A 13,995-nucleotide genomic window follows, 5' to 3' on the forward strand; every position below is an offset into this window, starting at 1 on the left:
GTGTTCATTGAAATGTGAGTAGATGTGCTGTACTGGACAATCTTTCACAGAAGCCTGTATAAAATTGTAAAGGTTTACAAAGTACTAAAGACAACAGTGTTTTGTATAAAGTACATCAATGTGTTGTTGCTGCTTTGAAAGAGTCATTCAAATGGTGCATGTGTGTATCATTTTGTTGCAAAAATGCAATTTTGAAAAAGGATTGTTACATTTTGATTGCAAAGTTTTATTTTGACATAGTGAGGTGTTGTGTCTTATTTGGCTTGTGTGTAGAGTTTTGACACAATGAGCCAAACTCCGCAACAAGAGTGTAAGCAATCACAAAAAACGAATGCCCGTGATTTTGGAATGAGATGTTTGACGAGCAGGTGTCCACATGCTTGTGTCATTTATGGTGTATATTCAAGCCATGGTATTGTGAAGAGTGGAAAAGGCTGTAGGGCCACTCCTGACATGGAAACAGATATGTCATTTCAGAATTGGTTAAAATGAGGTTAGGGTAAGTGTTAGGGTTAGTTTCCTAATAGCCTCACAGTGCAGCTGCCATTTTCCTTCTTGGTCACATTATTCCTTCGTACAGTAAACTCATCTAAAAGTTTCCATATAAAAACAGCCATAGTACAAACAAACAACATATTGTATTTGAAACTCACTAACAATGGAAGTTAATGGGTTGATTCTTAATGAGGCATGGCTGTGCTGAGTTTGGCGAAGGAGATGTAGGTAACTTTCCAAGGTTTTCCAAAAAATCCTGCTTGGAGGATTCCAGATTTCCTGGTTATTCCCGTACGATTCAAATCATCTTTCAACCAGGATATCTATAAATCTGAGCATTTTGTCAAAAATTACAGAAATTGTCAGCTTCAAAGAATTTATAAGGTCTGTCTCCTCAATTGGCCATCTTAGTAACACTGGAGAGACATTTAAAATGTTAGTCATTTGATGCTCTTATCCAGCGCTACCTACAGGGTTAAGTGCCTCGCTCAAGAGGTACAGCAATGGATCTTTCACCTAGTCTGCTCAGGGATCCGAACCAGCAACCTTTGATTACTGGCCCAATGCTCTAACTGTTGCCCAACTCCCCTGTAGTAGGAGACTGGTGTTGGTTTGGCACATCCAGTCTCAACCCCCCCGTCCAAGCTCAACTCAGGTCACCGATGAGGGGCATGCCAGGGGGCAGTGGAGAGGGTACCTAGATCTGTCCTCCAGGGTGTGGGGGATAGCTGCTAGGAGGGATGCCCATCCCAGGCAGGTAGTCCCCGTGTCCTGGGGGCATACGTGGAGGGTAGCTGTGGTTGTACCCCGGTGGGGGGTAGGCGGGCGAGGGTGTAGGATAGGAGGTGGAGGACCAGACGGTGGGACATTAGGGGGGTAGACGTGGCTGTGGTAAGCCAGGGGAGGGCCATACGATGAGGGGATGGTGCTGTAGGACGGCTCTTCAGTCTTCATCATAAACTGGAGGCTCTGGGAACCCTCTCCTGACATGTAGGAGCTGGAGGTGCCCATGATGTAGCTGGATGGGGGTGGTGGAGCAGAGCGGTGAGGTAGCGGGGGAGGCTGGTGGAGGTCCTTTAGGGGGCTCCGCTGGGCCTCCTACCCCAGTTGGGTCAGTCTCTCCTGGGAGAGGTGCAGAAGGGTGAGAGGTTGGAGGCTTGTGGTCTGCAGGGAAAAGGGGATTAGAGAACCCTTATAGAAAGACTTGTGTTCAACAACCCTGAATCAAACCACTTCACACCATGTTCTTACTTCAACACGTGTACTCATAAAACACACACACACCACACACACACACACACACACACACACACACACACACACACACACACACACACACACACACACACACACACACACACACACACACACACACACACACACACACACACACACACACACACACACACACACACACACACACACACCCTCTTCCTAGGCGGGCCATGAAAACAGAGCTGTTGGTGCTGCAAGCGGTGTTATTTCTAAGCAGAGTAGTTTGACAGCTGTAAGGCAGTTAGGCCAAACGGTTAGGCAGGTCAGAGAGACGGTATCAAACAGGTCAGACAGTAGAGTATCAGGCAGGTCAGACAGTAGAGTATCAGGCAGGTCAGAGAGACGGTAACAAACAGGTCAGACAGTAGAGTATCAGGCAGGTCAGACAGTAAAATATAAGGCAGGTCAGACAGTATCAGAGAGGCCCTACGGTAGTGTATCAGGCAGGTCAGACAGTATCAGACAGTAGAGTATCAGGCAGGTCAGACAGTAGAGTATAAGGCAGTACTGTATCAGGCAGGTCAGACAGCATCAGACAGTACAGTCGTTGCCAAAAGTTGAGAATGACACAAATATTAATTTTCAAAGTCTGCTGCCTCGGTTTGTATGATGGCAATTTGCATATACTCCAGAATGTTATGAAGAGTGATCAGATGAATTGCAATTAATTGCAAAGTCCCTCTTTGCCATGCAAATGAACTGAATCCCCCAAAAACATTTCCACTGCATTTCAGCCCTGCCACAAAAGGACCAGCTGACATCATGTCAGTGATTCTCTCATTAACGCAGGTGTGAGTGTTGACGAGGACAAGGCTGGAGATCACTCTGTCATGCTGATTGACAGACAACAAGCTTCAAAAGGAGGGTGGTGCTTGGAATCATTGTTCTTCCTCTGTCAATCATGGTTACCTGCAAGGAAACACGTGCAGTCATCATTGCTTTGCACAAAAAGGGCTTCACAGGCAAGGATGTTGCTGCCAGTAAGATTGCACCTAAATCAACCATTTATCTAGAAGAACCTCAAGGAGAGCGGTTCAATTGTTGTGAAGAAGGCTTCAGGGCGCCCAAGAAAGTCCAGCAAGCACCAGGACTGTCTCCTAAAGTCGATTCAGTTGCGGGATCGGGGCACCACCAGTACAGAGCTTGCTCAAGAATGGCAGCAGGCAGGTGTGAGTGCATTTGCACTCACAGTGAGGCAAAGACTTTTGGAGGATGGCCTGGTGTCAAGAAGTGCAGCAAAGAAGCCACTTCTCTCCAGGAAAAACATCAGGGACAGACTGATATTCTGCAAAAGGTACAGGGATTGGACTACTGAGGACTGGGGTAAAGTCATTTTCTCTGATGAATCCCCTTTCAGATTGTTTGGGGCATCCGGAAAAAAGCTTGTCCGGAGAAGACAAGGTGAGCTCTACCATCAGTCCTGTGTCATGCCAACAGTAAAGCATCCTCAGACCATTCATGTGTGGGGTTGCTTCTCAGCCAAGGGAGTGGTAACTTAGCAGCTCTGGGAACAAAACATCGATATTTTTAGGTCCATGGCCAGGAAACTCCTAAGACCTTAATCCCATTGAGAACGTGTGGTCAATCCTCAAGAGACGTGTGGACAAACAAAAACCCACAAATTCTGACAAACACCAAGCATCGATTAGGCAAGAATGGGCTGCCATCAGTCAGGATGTGGCCCAGAAGTTAATTGACAGCATGCCAGGGCGGATTGCAGAGGTCTTGAAAAAGAAGGGTCAACACTGTAAATATTGACTCTTTGCATCAACTTCATGCAATAAAAGCCTTTGACACTTATGAAATGCTTGTAATTATACTTCAGTATTCCATAGTAACATCTGACAAAAATATCTAAACACACTGAAGCAGCAAACTTTGTGGAAATTAATATTTGTGTCATTCTCTCACGACTGTAGAGTATCAGGCAGGTCAGACAGCAGAATATTAGGTAGGTCAGGCAGGTCAGACAGTAGAGTATCAGGCAGGTCAGACAGAGAAGCAGGCAGGTCATACAGTAGTGTATCAAATCAAATGTATTTGTCGCATACACATGGTTAGCAGATGTTAATGTGAGTGTAGCGAAATGCTTGTGCTTCTATTTCCGACCATGCAGTAATATCTAACAAGTAATATAACCTAACGATTTCACAACAGCTACCTTATACACACAAGTGTAAAGGAACAAATAAGAATATGTACATAAAAATATATGAATGAGTGATGGTACAGAACAGCATAGGCAAGATGCAGTAGATGATAGAGAGTACAGTATATACATATGAGATGAGTAATGTAGGGTATGAAAACATTATATAAAGTGGCGTTGTTTAAAGTGGCTAGTGATACATTTAATTACATCAAGATGGCAAGATGCAGTAGATGGTATAGCGTACAGTATATACATATGAGATGAGTACCGGTAATGTAGGGTAGGTAAACATTATATAATATAAAGTGGCTAGTGATAAATGGATTACATCAATTTTTACATTATTAAAGTGGCTGGAGTTGAATCAATATGTTGGCAGCAGCCACTCAATGTTAGTGGTGGCTGTTTAACAGTCTGATGGCCTTGAGATAAAGCTGTTTTTCAGTCTCTCGGTCCCCGCTTTGATGCACCTGTACTGACCTCGCCTTCTGGGTGATAGGGGGGTGAACAGGCAGTGGCTCGAGTGATTGATGTCCTTGATGATCTTTTTGGCCTTCCTGTGACATCGGGTGGTGTAGGTGTCCTGGAGGGCAGGTAGTTTGCCCCCGGTGATGCGTTGTGCAGACCTCACTACCCTCTGGAGAGCCTTACGGTTGTGGTCGGAGCAGCTGCCGTACCAGGCGGTGATACATCCCGTCAGGATGCATCTGTAAAAGTTTGTGAGTGCTTTTGGTGACAAGCCAAATTTCTTCAGCCTCCTGAGGTTGAAGAGGCGCTGCTGCGCCTTCTTCACGATGCTGTCTGTGTGGGTGGACCATTTCAGTTTGTCCGTGATGTGGACTTGAAACTTTCCACCTTCTCCACTACTGTTCCGTAGATGTGGATAGGGGGGTGCTCCCTCTGCTGTTTCCTGAAGTCCACGATCATCTCCTTTGTTTTGTTGACATTGAGTGCGAGGTTATTTTCCTGACACCACACTCCAAGGGCCCTAACCTCCTCCCTGTAGGTCGTCTTGTTGTTGTTGGTAATCAAGCCTACCACTGTAGTGTCGTCTGCAAACTTGATGATTGAGTTGGAGGCGTGCATGGCCACGCAGTCGTGGGTGAACAGAGAGTACAGGAGAGGGCTCAGAACGCACCCTTGTGGGGACCCAGTGTTGAGGATCAGCGGGGTGGAGATGTTGTTACCTACCCTCACCACCTGGGGGCAGCCCGTCAGGAAGTCCAGGATCCAGTTGCACAAGGCGGGGTCGAGACCCGGGGTCTCGAGCTTAATGACGAGTTTGGAGGGTACTATGGTGTTAAATGCTGAGCTGTACTCGATGAACAGCATTCTTACATAGGTATTCCTCTTGTCCAGATGGGTTAGGGCAGTGTGGTTGCGATTGCATCGTCTGTGGACCTATTGGGGCGGTAAGCAAATGGGAGTGGGTCTAGGGTGTCAGGTAGGGTGGAGGTGATATGGTCCTTGATGACGGAAGTGAGTGCTACAGGGCGGTAGTCATTTAGCTCAGTTACCTTATCTTTCTTGGGAACAGGAACAATGGTGGCCCTCTTAAAGCATGTGGGGACAGCAGACTGGGATAAGGATTGATTGAATATGTCTGTAAACACACCAGCCAGCTGGTCTGCACATGCTCTGAGGACGCGGCTGGGGATGCCGTCTGGGCCTGCAGCCTTGCGAGGGTGCAGGCAAGTCAGACAGTATAGTATCTTGCAGCAGAGTATCAAGCAGGTCATACAGTAGTGTATCAGACAGTAGAGTATCAGGCAGGTCAGACAGCAGAGTATCAGACAGGCCAGACAGCAGAGTATCAGACAGGTCAAACCGCAGAGTATCAGACAGACCAGACCGCAGAGTATCAGACAGGCCAGACCGCAGAGTATCAGACAGACCAGACCGCAGAGTATCAGACAGGCCAGACCGCAGAGTATCAGACAGGCCAGACCGCAGAGTATCAGACAGGCCAGACCGCAGAGTATCAGACAGGCCAGACAGCAGAGTATCAGACAGGTCAGACAGCAGAGTATCAGACAGGCCAGACAGCAGAGTAGTAGGAAGGTCAGACAGCAGAGTATCAGACAGGCCAGACAGCAGAGTATCAGACAGGCCAGACAGCAGAGTATTAGGAAGGTCAGACAGCAGAGTATCAGACAGGTCAGACAGCAGAGTATCAGACAGGCCAGACAGCAGAGTTTCAGACAGGTCAGACAGCAGAGTATCAGACAGGCCAGACAGCAGAGTATCAGACAGGTCAGACAGCAGAGTATTTGGAAGGTCAGACAGCAGAGTATTAGGAAGGTCAGGCAGCAGAGTATCAGACAGGTCAGACAGCAGAGTATCAGACAGGCCAGACAGCAGAGTATCAGACAGGTCAGACAGCAGAGTATCAGACAGGCCAGACAGCAGAGTAGTAGGAAGGTCAGACAGCAGAGTATCAGACAGGCCAGACAGCAGAGTATCAGACAGGCCAGACAGCAGAGTATTAGGAAGGTCAGACAGCAGAGTATCAGACAGGTCAGACAGCAGAGTATCAGACAGGCCAGACAGCAGAGTTTCAGACAGGTCAGACAGCAGAGTATCAGACAGGCCAGACAGCAGAGTATCAGACAGGTCAGACAGCAGAGTATTTGGAAGGTCAGACAGCAGAGTATTAGGAAGGTCAGGCAGCAGAGTATCAGACAGGCCAGACAGCAGAGTATTAGGAAGGTCAGACAGCAGAGTATCAGACATGCCAGACCGCAGAGTATCAGACAGGCCAGACCGCAGAGTATCAGACAGGCCAGACCGCAGAGTATCAGACAGGCCAGACCGCAGAGTATCAGACAGGCTAGACCGCAGAGTATCAGACAGGTCAGACAGCAGAGTATCAGACAGGCCAGACAGCAGAGTATTAGGAAGGTCAGACAGCAGAGTATCAGACAGGCCAGACAGCAGAGTATCAGACAGGTCAGACAGCAGAGTATCAGACAGGCCAGACAGCAGAGTATTAGGAAGGTCAGACAGCAGAGTATTAGGAAGGTCAGACAGTGTTCTGGATCCTGTCCACCATGTGGTTATGATGCAAGTAGATCCCTCAGCCCTTAAAACGCACATACCTCTCATGCCTCTCTCTAACGACTGTGGTGTGTGTGTGATGATTAATATCCATCTATAAACCACATGTTAATCTACAGGCTTGCAATAACCAGCCAAGAGAGCTGTGTGTGTGGTGTGGCATGCGTGCGGCCTAGCGGTTAAGAGCGTTGGGCCAGTAACCAAAAGGTTGCTGGTTTGAATCCCAGAGCCAACTAGGTGAAAAATCTGTCGATGTGACCTTGAGCAAGGCACTTAACCCTAATTGCGCTGGATAAGAGCGTCTGCTAAATGACTAAAATGTCAAATGTAAATGTGTCTATATCCCCTGCCTATCTAAAAGCTTGTGATTTCAACCGGTGGCTACAGAGAATCCCCTACACTAAGTCTGATATCTAATCTAATAAGTGCTCGTCATATTTCTGCATGGACTGGCCTGGACACCTCTCCCTCTCAGCCAATCAGAGGACACCTATCATTCTCTCAGCCAGTCAGAGGAGACTAGTTAATACCAGCAGCTAAACACTTCTTCCTCCCCAGCTCAGCTAGCTCCTCCAGGGACCAGTGGCTTCATTGTCCTAAATTACATCCTATTCCCTAAATAGTTCACTAACTTTGATCTGAGCCCTAGGGTAGTGCACCATACAGGGAATATGGTGCCATTTGGGACACATCCCAGGGGCTTCTCAACCACTTAGCAGGAATGCCATGAGACATTACAGTAGTGAGTGGAGTAGACAGATCTATGCAGCATTAACACCATTTCAATGTTTACACTGCACAAGTGTACATTTCAATAAGGGAATAGATAAAACAATAAGGATAATAGACAGGGCACTGTCTATATAAAACTTCACAAGATAGTATGCATTTCCTTGAGTTTTCATTTCTATTTTGATCTACCGTTGATGCTCTATTTCCTCTGGAAAACAACAGGTGTACCAGTTGTTGCACTGGTGTTAAGAGTTAGTGAGTCTGGTGGTCCTCTGAGTGGGCTCACCAGAGAGGGGTTGTGTTGTGGGTGGAGGGGGCATCGGAGGCTCCAGTCTGGGGATCCTAGAGCCCACTGGCTCTGGAAGAGAGACAAAGAGAGAGAACAATATGTCACACTAACATACCTACTGTTATGAATCATATGAATCTTTGGCAGCCATACGTGTCCATGGAATCATCTAGAGTCTGTGCCAGAGAAAAGGTTAATGTGCTCACCAGGTGCCTTGCTTTCTTCTGTAGGAGATCATATCTAAACCACAAGGGAAATGGGTGTCAAAACAACTCAATTGAGTTAATCTGATCATAAAAAGAGCATGATGCCTGCCCTCACAAGAACCTTTTAACTCAAATGTCAAACTCACGTGGGCTCATTTGAGCTGGCGAGGAGGGCTGGTCTGGGGCGAGACCTTCTTGCTGAGTGGTGGCAGGATGGGGGGGTTGGGGAGCGGGAGCTGGGTGAGAGTCTGCAGCTGCTGGGGAGTGGGGGGGGGGGGGGGGGGGTCTTCTTGCTGGAGGTCTGGGGCATCTGCTGCTTGCCCTTGGAGTACAGGTCTAGGATCTGGTGGCAGATGTCTGTGGAGCAGAGGAGGTCATTAATGAGGAGTGTATTTCATACGTATGAAACTAAATGATGGTACTACATGAGTAATGATACTAACATGGTCATAAACAAATAGTCCACAAACTGAAGTCAAGAGGGGTCAAAGTAGCCTTGGAGCCACCCTGATCTCGCTAACTTATTATTATTGTTTATATTTTGTACCTTTATTTAGGCATTAAGGCATGTCAGTTAAGAACAAATTCTTATTTACAATAATGGCCTACCAAAAGGCCTCCTGCGGGGATGGGACTGGGATTAAAAATACAAATGTAGGACAAAACACATCACAACATTAAGAGAGACCTAAGACAACAACATAGCATGGCAGCAACATAAAAACACAGCATGGTAGCAACACAACATGGCAGCAGCACAACATGGTAGCAGCACAGAGCATGGTACAAACATTATTGGGCACAGACAACAGCACAAAAGGCAAGACGGTAGAGACAACAATAGATCACACGAAGCAGCCACAACTGTCAGTAAGAGTGTCCACGATTGAGTCTTTGAATGAAGAGATGGATATAAAACATGAATGATATGCAAATTGTTCACAAACTGGGCAGCGAACCATTCATGAACCATTCATGTACCATTCATGTATCATTCAAGAACCATTCATGTATCATTCAAGAATCATTCAAGAACCATTCAAGAATCATTCAAGAACCATTCAAGAACCATTCATGTGTCATTCAAGAATCATTCATGTATCATTCAAGAACCATTCATGTATCATTCAAGAACCATTCATGTATCATTCAAGAACCATTCATGAAAGCTTGTGAGATCTGGATGAAACAAGCTTTCAATTATATATGCTTTTGTTTTTAACATTTAAAACATCCTGCACAAATGTCATAAACCCACAACTGTTTCATAGAGAAAGACCAGCCAGTCCCACGTTCCCAGCAGCTCCACTGGGACATCCTGCACAAATGTCATAAACCCACAACTGTTTCATAGAGAAAGACCAGCCAGTCCCACGTTCCCAGCAGCTCCACTGGGACGTCCTGAACAAATGTCATAAACCCACAACTGTTTCATAGAGAAAGACCAGCCAGTCCCACGTTCCCAGCAGCTCCACTGGGACGTCCTGAACAAACTGCTCCCAACATCGCCGCGAAGACTGCCTGGACGTCCACCCCTGGATGTCAAACTAACACAGCCGGCCGGCCAGGTACATGACTGCTACAGCTATGATCTCTGGCTCCCACTGCAGGGACAGCATAGTACACAGACTGAGGAGAGAGAGGTGTGTCCATCACTCACAGGGCACATATTCATAAAGCATCTCAGAGTAGGCGTGCCGATTTAGGATCAGTTTTGCCTATTAAATCATAATGATTAAGATGGGGGACCTGATCTTAGATCAGCACTTCTACTCCGAGACGCTTTGTGACTATTTGACCTGATTGCTTCATCGTAGGCACATCGATGTACTTTCATGGTTCTGCTAAGTTATGCATCCATGCACAGTCAACTGCTCACCTGTCTTTCACAAAGGTCCAGGCCATCTCAACTAGTTTTTGGACTTTGTTCTTATCACCTGAAACAAATCAGAAATACTTCAGATCTGTGAACAGAAAGAGGTGAAGGGGTAGCTTTAATTCAGACAGGGTAATAATAGACTAGATCAGATTATTATTTTATTGTTTTAGATAAACTGTAGTGCCCGATTCCCACTATAGGGCCAACTGGTTACACTGTGCTGACTGGGTTCATATTTTCTCTTCACATTGTCCTTTTCCAGCACAGATCCAGCAACTATGGTGAACAGCTCAGCCCTAGTGTCAAATTTGGATTACTTTCCCAAACTTTCTAGAAATTCCATTTGGAGGAGTCACGGATTTCCTCCTTATTTCCATCCAGGAATATTCCAACCAGGATTTCTTGAAAACCTGAGAAAATGTAGGAAAGTTAGTGAAATGTTGCAACCCTAATCAAGCATATGTATCTGTGTACCTTTGAGCTGCTTGGTGTAGCAGAGCAGGAACTGGTATGGTAAAACCTAATGGTCTGCAGCAGGATCCTCTCCAACACCATCACCTCCGCCTGTACAGGGACAGAGTCATGGAAAACATTGTGACCAGGAAGTATTTTGGATTCAGACTAAGGGTGTGAATGTTTAAACGTTAAAATTAAGTTGGTATCCTTAATGTCATCGAAAAATCCCTAACTGAAAAACTGTTTTTTAGTTTTCCCCCCACACAATTAAAATCACAAAACATTATTTTCGTTGTTATAGTAGACATGCTATAAAGGGCCTGGGAAAGTCAAATAAAACCAGAGCGGAAGAGGTGAATTTGAAAGCTACTTGGTGAATTTGCAAGCCAAGACAATGAGAGATGCAGATTACCAAAACATATGAACCCACCTTCACCTCCGTCTCCCGCCTGCTCGGTCTCTTTCCTAATAATGCAAGTGTGTCTTCGGTCTGTTGCGTGTAGAATATCCTAGTCTAGTCATGGCACCGATGTCCTCGGGCCAGTCTTGCGAGCACGGGGTAGCGTACTCTTAATTTTTGCCTCATATGAGATGACAGTATGCTACCGGTAGCCTGTATCAATGACCCTTTTCTGACATAATGGAATGTGGCCTGTCATGCCAAATAGTGTGTGTCCCTGCGTCACAATGGGATTTGATGAGTTGTGAGAAAGGATGAAAGTGAGAGAGAGGTGGGAAGAGAGTGGAAGACAGACAGAGAGAGATGGAGAGAGAGAAACAGAGAAAGACAGCAGTGCAAATATACTTAGATTAGAGTATTTCAACCACTCTTCTCTTCCAACTTGTTAGGCAATCATATCTACCTATGGGGGAAGGATGGCCAGCTAGACAGGAGGGTGATTTTTACTAAGGAGGCCGTGCTGACCGAGATGCATGCTGTCCATTTCGGAGTGAAGCGCATGATTGCCAAAATCAACCTACTCTTCTTCTGACGGGGAATTGTCAAGGAGGTGGACAGCTGGGCAAGTGAAATAACCTTTTGTTTATCAATCATATTCTATTATATCTGGAATTATTATGATTTCAATGAAAGTCATATCAGAGAGGACACAATGTTTCAATTTGTAACTTTTTGCTTAAAAGGTCAGTACCCGTCTATCCTGCCAGAAGATTGAGAGGGTGAAGACTGTGGCTCCGGAGTTGAAGCCCATCAAAGTTGTTTCACCATGGCACATGATCGGTATCTGTCCCAATAAACATTTCATCCTGATAAGTTGTTTTGTAATGGTTGCTTTATTTGACCACAGCAGATATCAATATTATAGAATGTGTGTCAGTATCCTTACAAATTTGAAAATCTGCATACTGTATGACACAGATACAGGTAAGAATAAAGTAACCTTCTCTCAAACACTTCAAATGTTGGTGACCTCATCGGACCCTGCACGAAATCTAAGAATGGCATCAGTTGGTGTCTGATGGTAACCGATGGGTGGAGTGGAGTCAATAACCATTAAGGCCATTAAAGGAGGAGTACGTGCTGAACTCTAAATTCCCTTCTGTAACCCATTAAAAAGTGTGTTTGGAACCAAAAATAGATTTTTGTTTTGTATGATACCCCTCAAGGAGGAGACTGGCGAGGCCACCTCCAAAGTGATGATGGACATCTTCAACACCCACAGTTTTTGTTTTTCCATGGTACATAAATCAGACATATTTCAATATCTTTCATTGTCAATAGATATCACCTTCCTACCCCTCCTCCAGGTTTGGGGAATGGACCAACCAGACCCTCAAGACTGCCATGGGCAAGTCCCTTGATTGGTACCTGGAAGCGTGGGAGAAAACCTGAAGGTAATTCTCTTTGCACACAACAGCAGCATCCAGGCCTCTGAGTACGGATGGGAGGATAACAATGAAATTGCATATACAATTATTCTTTCAAATGTCTTTCAAATGTCTGATTGGACTTAGCGTTGTTGTTGATCTATTGCTATTTTTGTATAACGTCTGTGCTCTGAGTCGGAGGGGGACCAGCTTGAGGTAGACTATACCTTCCAAAAGTGTTGAAAAGTACATATCTCCCATTTATAACACTGCACTAATCCATCACATTCTCACTGTAGAGTGTAACCTGTGTGTTTGCTTGTCTCTGTCTCCTACCCTGTTCCCTTTAACTCTGCTCCTGTTCTCCAGAAGCTAGGGGTTCTGCCCAACACCCAGACATGGATCCACCTGATGTTCTCCATTACTAACCACCCTCCAACTTTTCATTACATCATCTACAGCTACTGTTGTTGTCATGTCTGCTCAAAAGGTTTTGTTGCTCGATCATACTGTGCACATAATATGTGAGATATACAGATGAACTAAAAACACTAGCACTGCAGACACTCAGAATAAAGTCAGCAGCAGTGCCTGGACTTTGTAGTCTCCCTCTTCAAGTCTCCCTTCCGAGATTGGCTGTCTGTTGAGAACAAGTGACAGGCAGAACCTCACACCCCCACAGCAACCACCTCTTCAAAATTCCACACACCAGAATTCAATATTTTAGTCTATGATTGCCATGTGAGTGTACCAAAGAAAAATCTGTGAAAATAATGACAAAGGTACCAAAAAATATCAACGTTTATGTATTAAAATCTTAAATATTGCCAGGTTGGTTTTCACAGCTGTTTCACACGGTGTTCATTACTGTAAGTTTTAAGGTTTCCTTTGGTGGTATTTATTTGCTCCACATGATTCATTGTAGTATCCTAGGACTTACAATACATACATATATATTCAACCACAAGGGTGTACTAATGAGCTATGCAATATAGAAAATGAAATAGTCCTAATAGAGGACTACTGAAATGATATTATTTCAGTGCAGACAAGGGAAGGGCAGGTGAAAATAAAAACAAGACATTTAGTAGAAATAAAACACTTTTAGCTACCCTACCTTAAAAAAACAACACAGCAGCACATCAACCAGCAATGTTAATTGTTGTCAGGGAAAAAAATAACCTTTTACACCAGAGCAGAATTCTACTGTCTGAAAGTGGTACATACCTGATGTGAAAAGTTGTCAATTGTCGCTATGGACATGTTACTGTAGCTGTGTTCTATGTCTGTAAAGGGTCGTTGTAGATAGAGCTTCATTGTCTGACTCTGGCGGTCATACATAATAGGACCATTATTCTACATTGTAAATTGAGATGGAATTTTATGATTTTTCCTTATTGTTTTCAGAAAAACAATTTAAAAAATGGCAGTTTAAACGTGAAGCAAAATCGTTCATTTGTTACATCCCGAATTCAGACCCTGTCCTTCGCAGGGATGGAAATATCATTTACTACTCGGTCAGGGGTCACAACTTTATACTAGCACAGCGCTTCCCAAACTCAGTCCTGGGGACCCCAAGGGGGGCACATTTTGGTTGTGGCCCTAGCACTACACAGCTGATTAAAAT

The 13,995-nt window shown here is 45.1% G+C and overlaps 1 pseudogene across 1 annotated transcript; it reads right to left on the minus strand.

Moving 5' to 3' along the window:
- Nucleotides 1-211: 211 nt before the first annotated feature.
- Nucleotides 212-10,762, minus strand: LOC149972138 (cyclin-K-like; annotated as a pseudogene). The gene is made up of 7 exons (XR_016492040.1): nucleotides 10,560-10,762; nucleotides 10,086-10,143; nucleotides 9,671-9,835; nucleotides 8,353-8,568; nucleotides 8,207-8,240; nucleotides 7,998-8,069; nucleotides 212-1,659 (listed from the first exon to the last, which is right to left on the minus strand). The product of XR_016492040.1 is annotated as a cyclin-K-like (transcript).
- Nucleotides 10,763-13,995: the final 3,233 nt, after the last annotated feature.

The sequence above is a fragment of the Oncorhynchus mykiss genome, chromosome 25, assembly GCF_057628025.1.
Source record: "Oncorhynchus mykiss isolate SJ-2025 chromosome 25, ASM5762802v1, whole genome shotgun sequence".
In the NCBI taxonomy this organism is placed as follows: domain Eukaryota; kingdom Metazoa; phylum Chordata; class Actinopteri; order Salmoniformes; family Salmonidae; genus Oncorhynchus; species Oncorhynchus mykiss.